General features: G+C 34.5%; 1 long non-coding RNA gene across 1 annotated transcript in view; it reads right to left on the bottom strand.

Moving 5' to 3' along the window:
- Positions 1-15,704, bottom strand: part of LOC141553348 (uncharacterized) — a 46,323-nt gene extending 30,619 nt beyond the window's left edge. The window contains exons 1-2 of the long non-coding RNA XR_012485414.1: positions 15,552-15,704; positions 14,179-14,349 (exon numbers count right to left, since the gene is read on the bottom strand). This is a non-coding gene — a long non-coding RNA (uncharacterized LOC141553348). The remainder of the gene's footprint in view (positions 1-14,178; positions 14,350-15,551) is intronic.
- Between the last annotated feature and the right edge of the window lie 901 nt (positions 15,705-16,605).

Here is a 16,605-nt window from a genome sequence, read left to right as displayed (position 1 = left end):
GGGATCAGTATCCATTTTTTGTCCTTGTCCCCATTCTTGAGGTAAATTCAAGATATGTGAAAGATGAAAAAATCTCTTCCACTAGATTTGAAACGAGAAGAATTGTGTCCTCATGTTGGCTTCCTAAACTTGAGCAACTTGGGGAAATGCTTGGAATTTAGTTCTCTTATTGTAGGGATGGATTTATGCAAGGAATGGACTGAGTGAGCTTGAAGGTCTGTCCCATTGCCTAATCCTACCTTGCTAAGACTACTTCATTCATTTAACAAATACTAATTAGGTAGCCATGTATAGACACTCTTATGGGTATAAATAAGGACCTGTTCCTGTCTTCATGTAACAACAGCAACAGCAGATAACATCTATATAGCACTTTAAAGTTTCCAAAGTGTTTTGTATGTTAACTCATTTGATCCTCAAAACAAAAATGAAAAATAGACACTAGTAGACTTATTTTACACATGAGCAAACTGAGGCACAAAGAGGTAAAGTTATTTGCTTCAGGTCACACACCTTCTAAGTGTCCGGAGCATAATTTGAACTCATTTTCCTGACTCAAGTCCTGGACTCTTTCCACTTTGCCACCTATATAATTGAGCTTGAAGGATTTTATGATAAGCACCTATCCTTCACCTACCTCCATTCATTTGTGGTTTTAACAATTTGGAGAGAGGAAAAGAATCTTCCATCACAAAATGTTAAAGTACTGCTGGTACAATAGAATTGATCCTGATTTATAGTAAAAAGACATGGTTCTGACACTTACAAATTTAGGTGACAATCTCATTGAGCCTCAATTCCCTCATCTGTAAAGTGAAGGGCTGGACTAGATGGTCTTTCTGGTTCTAGATCTATGATGTTGTAATCCGAGGCAGACTTCATGAAATGAGGATTTACCTGAGCAGTCTAACCAATTAAGTTACTGAGATGCCTTCACACAAGCCTCCAACCCTGCTTTTCCTTCTCTCTCTGTCTTCCTCTTCCACTTGTCCCTCTGGATACTCTTAATATGACATTACTTAAGAGAAGTCCACTGTTTAATAGTCTTTTGCTCATGCTTTGAGTACCTCGAAGGAATAGGCACTCTAAAAAATCTCTCATAAATCTAAATGTGAATGCCTCAATCATGACCAAAGAATAATCCTCCCTCAGCATTCAAGGTAGTGAATTGGGGGTCCAAATTGTCAACGAGCAGAAGCTATTTGGTGCTGAATCATTAAAAGCAAGAATGTGCTACAACAACAAAAACCCTCCCCCCAAATCCCTGGAGACTAGAATAATGTGTTAATGTGTTAGAGAGGTGGTTTCTGTGAATTGGCTTTAATAATCAAGCCATGCATTATCTGAAAAGATTTTACACCCTGAATTCCTGCCAAAATGTCATTTTTATTCTTCTTTACAAATAGGAGAAGATTTTTCATGCTCTCCTTAAGTGGCATAAATAGCAGGAGGGACCTACGAGAAAATCAACCATAAATGGACGGTCTCTGTTAATGAAGGGAAAAGCTGGCTACCCACCAGCCTGTTTCCAAGGCAACCTAAGGGATGGACAAGCAAAATCTCTCTACTGAACCCCATTATGGATATTTGCTACACAGACCAGTGCAGGCAGGCAGAGAGAATTGGGGGGGGGGGAGGAGTGGAGAGAAGGAATCATCAACCCAAGTATTACTGGTGCATTTCGCAAATGCGAAAGAAGTGAGCAGAGATAATACAGAAAATGCCTGCTTATACAAAATGTGTGATTGCAGCCTTCAGGGCATTAAGTGCATGTATGATTGGGGAGGGGGTGGGGAACAGTAAGGAGGGGAAGGAGAAGGAGAAGATTCCATGCAGAGCTGTGCATTTAGAAAATCTCTGCAAAGAAGAAAAAAAAAAAAAAAAAAAAAAAAAAAAAAACCTTGGCCTTTTGAAACAGATAAGAACATGCTCCTAACTGATTTGTGAAATGCCACCTTTTGCATGATTGCTCTTTGGTTTTTGTCATTGTTGATGTCGTTATTGGTGCTGCTGCTGCTGTTGTTGTTTTAAAGTTTAATATTCTATGAGGTGTGACCTGGTAAACTCCAGCATAATTGCATCTGGTAATATGACTTGACCGAGGATTTTGCATAATGCATGACCTTAATAGCAATCAGCAAGAGGGAAGCCCCAGGGAAAAGGTCTTGAGGCGTTAAGTAATATGTGGTCGAGATGCCACATCCCCTAAGGCTACTATGGGAGAAGCTTCTCAAAGAAGTAATGCCATATCCATGAATGACAAATGATTCCATGGAGGCATAGATATCACATAATTAAGATTATTTAATAATATATTTCAAAGTCTTTCCCTTGAGGCATGATTTTGAGGGGAGGAGATAGTCAAAACATTAAAGAAACTGGGAAAGAACATTAATGCAATTGAACTCAATATTAGAGGAACAAGTAAACATAAACCTTCTACCCCCAGTCAAGTGTTGTAACTAAAAATTGTGCTGGAGGAAAAAGACAGGGAGTTTGAGAGAACTCAGCTGGAACAAGGCTATCAAGGTAAGGAAGCATGCCCTAGACAATGTTATCAGTCCTCTCTAAATTTTGGCACCCTGGGGAAAAGCCCTAGTCATCCTGTCTTAGTTATGGTTCTATCCCAATCTAATCATATAAATGCTCAGGGAGCTTGGAAGCATCAATGTATCTTTAGTGAGCATTTTTTAAATAGGTGTTATCATGTGCTTTGGTCTGAAAGTGACAGGTAGAAAGGATATGTAAGATCTCTTAAAGAACATATAGTAAAACTAGGAAAACAAGTTCCATATAACATATACAAGATTAATTATAAGACTAAGTGCCCCATTAGTGATATATCCATTAACTGGTCTAGTATTTCAGAGGAAGGACAGACAACTCTAAATCTGGCAAGGTCTGGGAAGACTTCTTGGAGAGAATAGAATTCAAACTGGAATTTGAAGGAAGTAGAAGAATTATGTAGAAAGAAAAGGGGAAAGCATTTCACATGGAAGGAATTTTGAACAGATCACTCACTTAATGTTCCTCAAGTAGAATGTAAACTCTTTGATGACAGAGGCTATACTAATATTTTATGTGTTTGTATTTTCAGCACTTAACATTGTACATTGCACATAGTAAATAGCTAATAAATACTTTTTGAGTTAGGATGACTTCAGTCATATTTCATTTTCCATATTGGAATTTATTGAAGGAATCCCTTCAGAACAATTTTATAAGTTTTCCTTTGGTTTTCCATTTAGTCACTTAAATATTATTAAGTTTATAAAACCTAGTCTTAGATCCAGGAGTCTGTATGGCTCCATATACCTAATTTTATTCAGTTTGATAGATTCATTTTATGTTATCTATATTCAAGGCACTGTGTTATATGAATATGACAATGTCTCTGACCTCAAGGAGATTACAGTCTAACTGGAGGAATAAGGCATATATACATAATAATGATTCCAAATAGACTGTAAAAGTAGAAAAGATATAAAATGTCAGGTCATGGGAGGGAAGGAGGATACATCCCTGGCCACAGGGATAAAGGAAGGCTACACAGAAGAAATGGAATTTTAGCTGTGACTTCAAGGATAAATAAGCATTTAATCTAGTGGAAATGCTAGGGAGGGGGGAAGGACAACCCAGTGATAAAGAATAGGCATAGAGATAGGAAAACTTGAAAAATTTATGTAAGTATTAAGTATGCATATATGGTTGGTAAGTAGACATATGTGGTTGGATCATTGTATGTAAAAGGAATTAGTAAGTTGGCAAACAATTATTAAACACTGACTGTGTGCTAAGCATTTTATTAGGCATTGAGAGAGATTCAAAGTTTAGGTAGGATATAGACCCTCTCCCCATGGAGCTTAGAGTATAGTAAGAGTATGAAACACAAAGACAACTATGAGACATACTACTTTATGATATATACAGGCTGTTCCACGAATCTTAATGCAAAGAAACCCCATTCCATCCCTTTTTTCCCAATAGATAGATAGTCCCCTATGTCATTCTTACTCTTTCACTTATTTTAAAACTCTGCCTTTCTACTGGCTCTTTCTTTATTATTGACAAACATTCCCATGTATCCCCAACCTGAAAACAAACAAAGAAAAAAGTTTCATTTGATTTTTCAATTCCTGATAATCCTTGCCCAATACTTATTTTGCCCTTTGTAGCTAAACCTCAACAATTTTATCTACAAGATGTGCCTTGGCTTTCCCTCCTCTATTTTTTTTTTTGGGGGGGGAGAGGGTGTGACAAGAATTAAGTGACTTGTCCAAGGTCATATCATACTACTAGTGAGTGTCATTTGAGACGACATTTGATCCCATTTAAACTCATGTGCTCCTGACTCCAGGGTTGGTGCTCTATCCACTATACCACCTAGTTGCCCCATCTCATTCTCTTCTTAACCCTTTATAATTTGATTTCTCATTTTATCATTCCAATAAAATTGCTCTTTTCAAAGTCACCAATGATCTCTTAGTTGTCAAATCCAATGACCTTTTCCCAATCCTCATTCTCCTTGACCTTTCTGAAAGTTTTGACATTGTTAATCGATCTCTTCTCCTTGATACTATTTTCTTTCTAAGTTTTTGGGCACTGTTATTTCCTGGTTTTCCTATCTATCTAATCACCCCCTTTCAGCTTTCTTTGTTTGATCTTCCTATAGATCACTCTCTCTAATCATAAATGTCTCAGCATTTTTTTCCTGGACCTTCTTATCTTCTCCTTTTCAATTATTTCATATAGTCATCTCATCAACTTTCATGGATTTAATTACTATCTTTATGTTGATGATTCTCAAATCTACCTTTCCTGATCTAATCTCTCTATTAACTTTACAGATATCTCAGACTGGATGTGCAGGATATTTTAAACTCAGTATATGAAAAAACAGAGCTCATTATCTTTCTCCTCAAGACCTCCCTTCTCTAATTTTTTTAATTTTTATTTATTTATTTATTTTTTTTGCCAAAGTGATTGGGGTTAAGTGACTTGCCCAGGGTCACACAGCCAGGAAGTGTTAAATGTCTGAGGTCAAATTTGAACTCAGGTCCTCCTAAATTCAGGGCTGGTGCTCTGTCCACTACACCAATTACTGCCTCTCCCCTCCACTTCCCCTCCCCCATCCTGTCCCTATTTTCTTTTCTTTTTGCTGAGGCAATTGGGGTTGTCCAGGTTCACACAGCTAGGAAGTGTTAGGTGTCTGAGGCCAGATTTGAACCCAGGTCCTCCTGACTTCAAGGCTGGTGCTCTATCCACTGTTCCACCTAGCTGGCCCCTGTCCCTATTTTCATAGAGGGCAACATCATCTTTCCCAGTCCCTCATGCTTTAAAACTAGGAGTTATTCTGGATTCCTCACTACCTCTCACCTGCATCCAAGCTTTTACCAAGCTCTGCCAATTTCACTGTTGCAACATCTTTCAAATATTCCCCTTTCTCTCCACTGACATTAGTATCACTCATCACCCACTGCCTTGATTGTTGCAATAATTTGCTGTTGGGTTTGCCTATCTTAAGTTTATCCCTACACCAAACATCTTTAATTCAACCAGCAAAGTTATTTTCCTAAAATGCAGGTTTGACCATGTCACCCCTGCACTCAAAAAACTTCAGTGACTTCCTATTACCTTTATTAACAAATTCATGTACTTCTTGGCATCCAAAGTCCTTGCTACCTTTATAATTTTCTCGTACTTATCTCCCTCCCCCTATTACATAATCTTTGGTCCAGTAACACTGATTTATTGATTGTTCCATGAATAAAGATACTTCTTTTCTTGGCTTTGGGCATTTTTCCTTGCTTTCCTCCATGCCTGGGATGTTCTTTGTTTTTTGCTCTGACTACTGATCTCTCTGACTTCCTTTAAGTCCCAACTAAAAAACTTAACTTCTACAGGAAAGTTTTCTCACCCTCTCTTAATTCCAGTACCTTCCTTTTCTTAATTATTTCCTATTTATCCTGAATATAAAATGCTTTGTTTATATTTCAGCAATCTGAAGTGGGGTTTAACTCTTTCATTTTGCCTCTCAAAGCTAGAAGTCAAAAGAACTCGAAGGGGCAGGAAGTAGCAAGGAGACTTTAAACTTGAGGAGTCCTAAAGAGAATATGAAGCTTGAAAAGTCCTGAATGGAATTTAAACTCTTTTCTCTTGGTAACTATTCCCCAACTTTCATGTAGGGCAGAGCATTCATCTCTACTAAAAAGGAAAGAATCCCATATCAGTGAGCTTTGGGACAGATGTTTACATCCATATCTTCACTGACATAACATTTCTTTATCCTTCCAGATAGGGGTGATTCCTCCTTAAATCCCATCAGTCAAGGAATCATGAATGATAGTAGCATATACAAAGAGATTTTTTTTAATAAAAGTACTTTAAGACTAGATTTTACTTTATACAATCAAATCAGTATATGTAACTATGTATTCATAATGTACAGATATACATATTGTTATAATGTATGTGTATAAAATCATAAAAAGAAAAAATTCTATATTCTCTCCACATTTTAAGCAATTGTGTAACTATGAAGATAATGTATTATAGAGAAATGTTTGAGAAAAGAGACTTATTTTCTCATATTTTCTTCAAGTATTGCTATGCTATATATAGACCACAGAATAATATAAGAATTTTACTGTTGGTAAGGAATTTAGGAGCCATCTAGTTCAATTCAGAGCCAAGAAAGAGTCCTTGGTACACTATATCCCAAAAGCCATCATCTACTCTCTAAGACTGAGCAAGATGGAGGCCACTTCCTTCTTGGGTAATCCATTCCACAGAATGACTCTTTTACTTAGAGGGCTTGCCTGATGACAAGCCTAAATTTTCCCCTTCAAATCTCACCTATTGCTCCTGGTTTATGCTATCCAAAAGTCAAACAGAACAATTCTCATTTTTCTTCCACATTTCAGTCCTTCAAGTACTTGAAGAAAGGTATAGTGTGTGTGTGTGTGTGTGTGTGTGTGTGTGTGTGTGTGTGTGTGTGTAAAACACTATCTTGATCCATTTTTCCTCCTTGTTAAAAATCCTCCTTTTCTTCACACAATCCTCATGACATGGTTCTAAGGCTCTTCATCATTCTAGTTGCCCATTTTTTGAAATGTTTCAGCTTATCAACGTCTTTCATAAACAGTGGCCCTCATATTTATACTCCAAATATGTCCTGACAATGGCAGTCTGTGAATAAGAATTCTTTATTCCTGGAAGCTTTATAGCCCACAATCCCATTAGCCTAGTATATCACAAAGTACAATATTTTTATATCTCCATCATCTTTTACTTGTGAAGTCGATTTTTTGTACACATTTGTAGAATTTTACATTTATCCTCATTGAAATCCACTTACTAGATTGAGCCCAATACTTTAGATAAACTATTGACACAGTTCTCTTTATCTACCAGTTTCACAATCCTTTCACAAAACGAAATTAAGTAAATCTGCCATGGCTTTATCTCACTGAAATTATGCAAGTGTTTTTGTTTTGTTTTGTTACCTCAGTTTTCTTTTTGGATGTTCAGCAGCTTGAATAGGCTTGAGAATTATTCTAATGATACAAATCAAGTTCCTCGATGAAATTCTATTTTCTTCTTCTTGTGAAAATACTTTCCTTTTTCCAATATTGCAGTGCTTCTCCCATTTTATACTTTCACTGACAAATAAGACATAGTGACTAAAGAATCACATCCCACTAATGCTTTCACTACTTGAGAGATAACTCAGCTTGATCAAGTGACTCAAATTAATCATTTAGCTGGTTAATTTTATTATCCCTTTACTTATCTTCTTGGGATATTAACTCCCTATGAGGTATGTTTTCCTTTCTTTTCCCATTAAAAAGTCAGTACTCTTGGAAGAGTAAAAAAAAAAAAAAAATGAAATAAATAAGCAATTCTGCTTTCTCTTCTCTGATGATTATAATCATCTTAGCCACTCTGGGCAATTTAAAAAATTTTTTTCTTTAGTCTCCTTATTTCCCTCTCTATAACTCAATTTAAATTTTTTTGTTGTCTTTAACTCACCAGCCTCATCTCATTTAGGACAATTCTGACCCATACCATGACATGCTTTTATAATTAAACATTCTGTCTCTTGCTTACAATTCTTATGTATACATCGCTGAAAAATCTAAGTTGATTGATATACTCCCTGGATATCCAAAGCAGTCTTTTCAGACAATTTCCATTTTTCCTCCTCATATTGTTATTCTCATAAAGGTTTTACAGAGAAGAGAACATAAGCTTTTGTTTTGGAAGTTGTTGATATTATCCAGACTGTCTTTTTATTGGTAATAATCTTGTCCATGATTTTGTAAAAATTTATCACTCATTGCTTTAAAATTGTGTCAACTACAGCTTGGTTTTCTTCTATGTGCAATTGGTCTAGACTAGTTATCCTTTCCAACTTCATCTTCTTAAATGCCATTTCCATGTCCTCATATGGCATTTTGTATATTGAGTTGTTAGAATCCAACTGCCATATTGATGAGAATAGATTGCTATAAAAATGCTGGCAGATCTGTTCCATTTTTAATCTCTTTATGATTTTCCTTCCAGTTCTCTGTATAAATGTTCTTCAGGGGGTCTGGCTTTGTTGTTTCCCACATAAAACTTTTTGGGGGTTAGCAGCTTTCATAATTTATTTTTAAAAAAATATTTCATTTTTTAAAATTACATATAAAAACTATTTTAACATTCTATTTTTCAAACTTTGAATTCCAAATTCTCTCCCCCTTTTCATTGAAAAGGCAAGCAATTTGAGATGGATTATACAACATATAAAATTTTCTACAGATTAATCTTTTTCACAGCTTTATAGTATTTTGTGAGATGGATAAACTTCAAAGTATTATAGAATAAGAGGTGTTATTACTTTATTACAAATAATGACTGCCTTCCAATTCTTGTTGCAAAGTTCTAAGTACAAAAATAGTTCCTTTCAATTGTGGGTTCAAGAGAAAACCATAATTTGATTTTATTTCCTGATTGGCTTTGTTTTAATTGTTATCAGTCTATTTCAGGCTATTTGATTCCTCTTTCATGTTATACTTCCATGTGCCCTCTCCAAAGTTTCTTAAAAGGTAGTAAAGAGGATAAGGGATTTGATCAGGGGAGCTCTGATGATTGGTAGATTAAGATTTAGAAAGACATTCTATTGTTAAAGAAGCCTAATTCTCTCTCTGTGGTCTTCTTTTCTAGAAGGCATAAGAAAAAAGTTCCAAAGGGAATTTTAAAGAAAGCTAGTATAAAATAAGTTGGTCCATCAGCCTACTTTTGTAGAGCACAGAATGGTGTGACTCCCCTGACATGTCTTCTTCCTCCTGATTTTCAGTTAGGCAGTCTTCAGGAACCTCCAGTGACCTCTTACCAGTGGGCATACCAACATGTTATGGGAAAGAGCCTTCAGATATCTTTAAACCAAGGATTCCTAACCTTTACTCTGTCATGGATCTTTTTGGCAGGCTAATGAAAAATATAGACACCTTCTCAAAATAATGTTTAGAATACATAAAATATATATAGGATTATAAAGAAAAGCAATTATGTTGAAATATGTTTTTTCAGATTATTAAAAAATAAATTCACTGATACTCATTTTAAGAATACCTGCTCTAAAAAAAAGGCACATATACTTCAATTTGAATTGAAAACTCTTCAGTGATTAGGAATTCCCAACCCTCCTCACAGTAATATACACTGTAGTCAAAATGTAACAGATATTTTGTTTTCTTTTATTCTTATGGTGTGAGAGAATCTCATGTGCTTGGCATTCAAGGAAGAAAAATAATAGTGACTTTGAATTATAGATGAAAAGTAAAGAATAAGTCAATTTCTTTACTGACTGGCATCATTTATTTTATTAGTTATGAGCTCTCTGAAATTTCTAATTGCAATAAAATAGTGGAACAATTATTTGTCACCACATTATTATTGTGTTTTTACTGTAAAACTAAACTCATCAATTGGATCACAGGGATTACTCAGGATATTGTATATATGTGAATTTATCATTATTGAACATTATAATACATTATATTATCATAATTTAGAATTATAACAAATGTCTCTGCCATATTCTAAGAAGTCCCAAAATAACTATCCAAGTTAAAACAGACAGCATTCCTAAGACATTAGCTAAATGTCTACTATTCTTGTTCTAATGTATTAATAAAAATAACATGTTTATATATGTTTTAGACTTAAAGAAATTAGTGAATTTCTGCTAAGATGGCTATCCCTTAAGGAGATCCATTTGCATGGAAGAGTAGGAAGAAGTTTATCCCTAGCTATACAAATACTTCCCCAAAACTGAGAAAACATAACTGACAGAATCCTGACTCGAAAACCCAACACAAAATCAGTGAGTTGTTTTACTGGTTCAAATCTCCTTAAGGAGACAGAGAGAGAAGTGTGCAGACCTTGGGAACAAGATCTAATCAGTAGAGCTTTGTAAAGAGTCATCTAGTGAAGGGACTGAGCTGGAACTTGAGATGATACTCTAGGAAGAGAAAAAGTCTTTGATCCTCTACAAAGTGTACTAAAACTATGAAGGGAACAGAAACAGATGGTAAGCTTTCTCATTCATATTTCAGAGCTACAAGGTGTCTACAATGTGAACTTAGAACAGAACTTGTAATTTATCAAAAAGGGGATGGGACAGGGTAGAGAATAAGCAACTACATAACATCTACAATGTATCAGGCATTATGCTAACTACATTATCATTATTATCTCATTTGATTTTGACTTGTGAGGTAGATGTTGTTATCATTAACATTTTATGTTTGTAGCAGCCCTTTTTGTAATGAAAAAGGAACTGAAAATTGAGTGGATGCTCATTAGTTGAGGAATGCCTGAATAAGTTATGGTATATGAATGTAATGGAATATTAGTGTTATGCAAGAAATGACAGGTAGGATGATTGTAGAAAAATCTAGAAAGACTTTTATGATGCTAAGTGAAATGAGCAGAACCAAGACAACACTGCATTTTTTTTAACAAGATAATATGATGATTAATTGTGATGGATTTGGATGTTTTCAACAATGTGATGTTTTAAGGAAATTCTAATAGATTTGTAATGAAAAGATCCATCTGGCATCCAAGAGAAAACTATGGAAACTGAATGTAGATCAAAGCATAGTATTTTCACCTTTGCTGTTGTTGTTTTCTCATTTTTCTTTCTTTCTTGTGTTTTTCCCTTTTGATCTGATTTTTCTTGTACAGAATGACAAATATGGAAATATGGTTAGAAAAATTGCATGTTTAATCTATATTAGATTGCTTAGTGTCTTGGAGGGGTGAAGGAAAGAGAAAAATTTCGAATGCAAGATTTTGCGAAGGTGAATATTGAAAACTATCTTTGCACATATTTGGAAAAATAAAATACTATTTTAAAAAATTATTCACATTTTACAGTTTAGAAAATTGAAGCAATCAGAAATTAAGTGACTTGCCCAGGGTCACAATCTTGGTAAGTGTCTGAGGCCAGATGTTAACTCAGTTCTTCCTGTTTATAGGTCCAGCTCTTTATCACCAGCACCACCTGGCTATTTCTAGGAGCCATCAAAGGCTGGGGTGCTAGTCAAAAATCAGGTTCAGAACTAAACAGTAACTCTGTGAGTGTAATCTCAGAAACAGAACAGAAATTCCTAGCCAAGCCACAGCCTATTCTGAAATCTGCCATGGAATAGCTAGGGCAGGGTGCCCAGACCAAGCTGGAAACTGCAGTTTAGTCACTCTGAAACCACAAATCCTTCCACTAGCTGAAAGTAACTAAAACCAGCATCAGTATAAGAGCTCAACCAGGTGCAAAACACAATTGTATTGTTTAGACCCAAATCCTTGTCAGGAGCTTTCAAAGCTAAGCCAGAAAGGCAAAATTTGAATTTTGCCTTGGATCGGGACACTTATGCACTGAAAACATTAGGTCAATAGTTTTGGATATCCCTGAATAACATAGTATTCAGAAAATATAATAGCCAAAGATGTAACAGCACAAGCCAACAAAATACAAAACAGGACCAAGCAAGGCCAAAACATTCCCATTAGAAGTACATACAACATGGCCCTGTTGGAAACTCTGAAGTCCAGAAATAAAGCTGAAAGAATGAACAAAAAAGAAAAAAAAACCAATTAATCCAACCCCCAATCCCCCCAAAATAATTTCTTACAGTAATAAGGATACCTACAATTAAAATCCAGGAAAAAAAAAAAAAAAAAAAACAAACTTCAAAAGAAACAAGGTTTCAAAAATACAATGCAGGCATATGATCAACTGGAATGCCTAGAAGAAATGAAGCAAAAAAATTTTAAACTACATATATATAATATACATACATATATATATATATGCATACACACATCTGTGTAGAATTCTTATCAAGTGGTTTTATACATAAAATGAAAGTAAAAAGGGAAAGAATTTGCAAACAAATAAGAGAAATGGAGAAAAGGCTTGGAAAGAAAATTACAGTTAAGCATAAGAAGTACAAAATCTTACCCAAAAACAAATGAATAATTCCATAATACAAGAAATATTAAAACAAAGTAAAAAGGCTAAATAAAAACCCAGAAGAAAATACAAAAAAGAAAGACAAATCAGGATAAATGTTTTTAAAATAATTGGACTACTTAAAATCTATGACCAAAAAAAAAAAAAAAGAGCAAAAGAGAGAATAGATATTACATGTTTAAAAATCACAGAAGAAAACTACCTAAATATCTTAGAATCAGAGAGCAAAATAAAAACAAAAAAATCCCATCAATTACCTTTATTAAAAGTGAAAATCTCTAGGAACATTATAGCATAAAACCAGACCTTACAAGTCAAAGAACAAACACTATTAAGCATCTAGTAAGAATTACAGCATCAAAGAACCACAGTTAGAATCAAACAAAATTTAGCAGCTACTACTCTAAAATAATGGATATCTAGCAATTGTCTATCCCAGAAAGCAAAAATATATGGGCTTACAATCGAAAATAACAACCAGCAAAAATGAGTATAACTCTACAAGGGAAGATGAGAACCATACATGACAGATTTCTTTTAAGTATTTCTGGTGAAAATACAAAAGATGAGTAGAAATTTTGAAATATAAATACAGGTGATAAGAAAAACATAAAATGATAAATATGCATAAACAATAGCAAGAAACTAAACAAGGATGAAGTATTTACATTCTAATAGAAGGATGTACAATTGTAACATCATATAAGTGTCTCCTGGAACCTTAATGTCATCAAGAACAAAGGGAATCAAATAAGAAAGAATGCTTTAGAGTGGTTTTGTTATATTTTGATAATTTTTTTTAAAAGGGAAAAAAGAAGAAAAAGAATACATCTCCCCCCTGAGTAGTCTCCAGATGATAATAAAGAGATGAGGGGCAGAAGCATGATACATCAAACCTAGAAAACTGTGTGAACTCCTCATTCAATACTTTCTTCTTTCTGAATGAACAACAAAAACAGAGGGGGAGAGAGAGAGAGAGAGAGAGAGAGAGAGAGAGAGAGAGAGAGAGAGAGAGAGAGAGAGAGAGAGAATAGTCTGCAAAGAACTAAACAAATGACAGAATTAACTGTCATAAAATGTAAGTGGACAGAAAAGAAGGATTAGAAAGCAGAATCCAAATATATGTTGCTTACAAGGAAAGCATAAAAATTCCTACAACTATTATAAGAAGTAGGAGTAAGCTTATTGTCTTTCAATGGCAGCCACCAAGGTAGGCATAGTAATCATGATCTCACTTAAGGCAAGATCAAAATTAGAACTAATTAAGAGAGGTAAATTGGGCAAATTTGTTATACTGATAGGAACTTTAGACAATAAAATAACATTAATACTAAACTTATATGTACTAAATGACAAAGGAAAACGAGTTTTGCTGTTCAATTATAATGTGACTCTTTGAGAAACCATTTGAGGTTTTCTTGGCAAAGCTCACTTAATAGATGAGGAAGTTTGGAAGACTTCGAATTTTCCATCAACAATAGCCATAGTGTTCCTAGTACAACAGTGGCTGATGGAAGTATCTTTCTCTGAAGCTCAGTTAAACATTAATAGCAATTTCAAGACTCTCCAAGAAGCCCAGCAAAAATCTATACTATGCAAAACTTAAAAAGCAGCTCACCAAGTAGATGGAAATGCTTTCAGCAACCATGACTTACTTCTTTGTTATATGTGCTTTTTAAAGCTTGAGTCAATTTTCCTTAAATGGTGCAATAGGTAGAACCTTGGATGTAGAATCAGGGAGACTCATCTTCTTGAGTTCAAATTTGGCCCCAGATATTGTGTGATGTTGGGCAAGTCACTTAACGATGTTTAGCTCAGTTCTTCATCTGTTAAATGAACATTAGAAGAAATTAACAAATCACTCTAGTATCTTTGCCAAGAAAACCCCAAATGGGTACACAAAGAGTCCACTAAGGCTGAAAAAACAACTGAACAACAATCACAATTTTCCTTTTGGCTCTGGATGTGTTAATGGGATAACATAACATTATCAGTCTCAAGAGATATTTTATACCAATAGATATTGCTGTATCTCCTTAGTAAATACTAATTTTTAAAAGGAAATCATTAAATCTGGGCTGACTAATTGCTATCTTTTGACAATCCATGGGGAAGAGCAAAATGTCATAGACTGGTTTGCAAGTATTCTAGAACAAATTAGAATAAAGAATAAAGTTGCCTCTTTGCAATTTCCACTGATTGCTTTGGTTTTTGTTGTCTGGGAGAAATAAATCTCTTTTACATAAGAGATCCCAAAAAACTTGAGGACAGATACTATGCTATCCCCTTTTTCAGGCTTGAGACCCCCACTTTCTTCAAACATTTCTTAGATTTTAAGTATTTGAAATCCTTTACCTTCTTGGTTGCTCTCAAATAGACTGAAGTTTCTTAAACTGTAGTTCACAAACTATTTAACTGTAGTCTCTTTGGGGGAGGTAGGAAGAAGAAAGGGGAAAAAAAGAATAAAGTACAAAAGATACAAAAGGACAAAAGAAAGCCTGCAAGAAATCAAAGAGAGACAGCCCTGAACACAATGTGTAATATTTATTTTATGGGCTTTCTTGAAATAGAAATGTATTGTTTTATATTTTGTATCCTCTCATGTTCTGCTGAGCACATGGAAATTCTTTTCTTATTTTTCTGTTTTTTCTACTTTTTTCTATTTTTTATTCAAGCTTTAAATAAATAGATAAATTTAAAATTTGAAAAATTATATAAAGGATTTTGGAAGCTGTTATATAAATGCCAGCTATCATTATCAGCAATCTACCACAATGTTTTAAACAACCAGCTTGAATCAAATATATGGAATTCCTTTACATTTTTAGCTGACACCACTTATCTTATCCAAGTTCATCCAAACTCTCAAGACTGACTTAATAAAAGGCAGGTGACTGAGAACCAAAATCAGCGCTTTTTCCTGAGTTAACTATTATTTGAATTTCCAACAACTAGAAATCTGTTACTAGAGATAGTGGATGTCTATGGCTGGCATTTTATATATATACATATATATGAAAATTCAGACCTTTCTCTTTATAGTTCTTCCACAGGCTGATGCACTCAAATGATCTTAGTCAAATTTCACAATCACAGCCTCCAGCTTCTTTCTCCCTCCTCCATTATAATCTTACTGTTATGGCCAAAAGTGATGATCCAGCCATGACTCAGTTTCCTTTGCTTCTTTCTGCAGGACAAAAAAAAAAAAAAAAAAAGAATCAGTAATTATGATGGAGATGAAATATTTTTTCTTCATGTCTGATTTTGATGAAGTATAGCTTAGAGATCACTTAAGTGGTTTGACCTTTTGTCCCATTTATAAAGGGTGAAGGGATTATTTTTAAAGCAAATACTTGCTTTGTTGACACATTATGTGTAGCATATGTAATATAATATGTAGGATTCTCATATGCTTTAAGAAAAAGCATAAGTTTTCAAAGATATGTGTAATGGTTCTGGAAATTTTCATTGTATATATCATAATTTGAGTATCCCATCCTGGGAAAAGTTTTTTGGTACAAAGATCTTTCCTTCACTGGCCTGTCATGATGCCTAAAGTCTCTCCATTAGTCACTGCATTGGAATGAGACAGTGAAGTTCTTCACTGAAATTAAAATAAATCCTATGCAAGAGGTAGCACATCTATTCTACTAGTACTCAACTCAATTCAACCATCATTTATCAAGTGAATCCTAGCTTCAAGGTACTCTGCCCAGCACTAAAGAGACAAAATAGGAACAAAATAGTCTCGGATGTCAAGAAGCTTAGATTCTACTTGTAGGGGCAGGGTAGAAATAAATATAGTGCAAAGAAGATTAAAGAGGGAGAGAACTAACTACTGTGGGGCAGGGATGGCTTTCTAGAAAAAGGCAATATTTTCGTTGTGCTTTGAATGAGGACAAGAATTATTATGAGAGACAGGTATGAAGAATGAATGAATTCTAAACTTGGGAGAGACAGCTTTTTCAGTTACAAAAAGATAGAATGTTCATCTCAAGGAACAGGAAATAAATAACTCATTTGAAATATAACTGAGTTGGTAAAGGGGAGTTCTATGAATAAAGTTAGAAAAATGAGTTTCA

This window comes from Sminthopsis crassicaudata, chromosome 2, assembly GCF_048593235.1.
Source record: "Sminthopsis crassicaudata isolate SCR6 chromosome 2, ASM4859323v1, whole genome shotgun sequence".
Lineage (NCBI taxonomy): Eukaryota > Metazoa > Chordata > Mammalia > Dasyuromorphia > Dasyuridae > Sminthopsis > Sminthopsis crassicaudata.
This window is presented reverse-complemented; position numbering and strand designations above follow the sequence as displayed.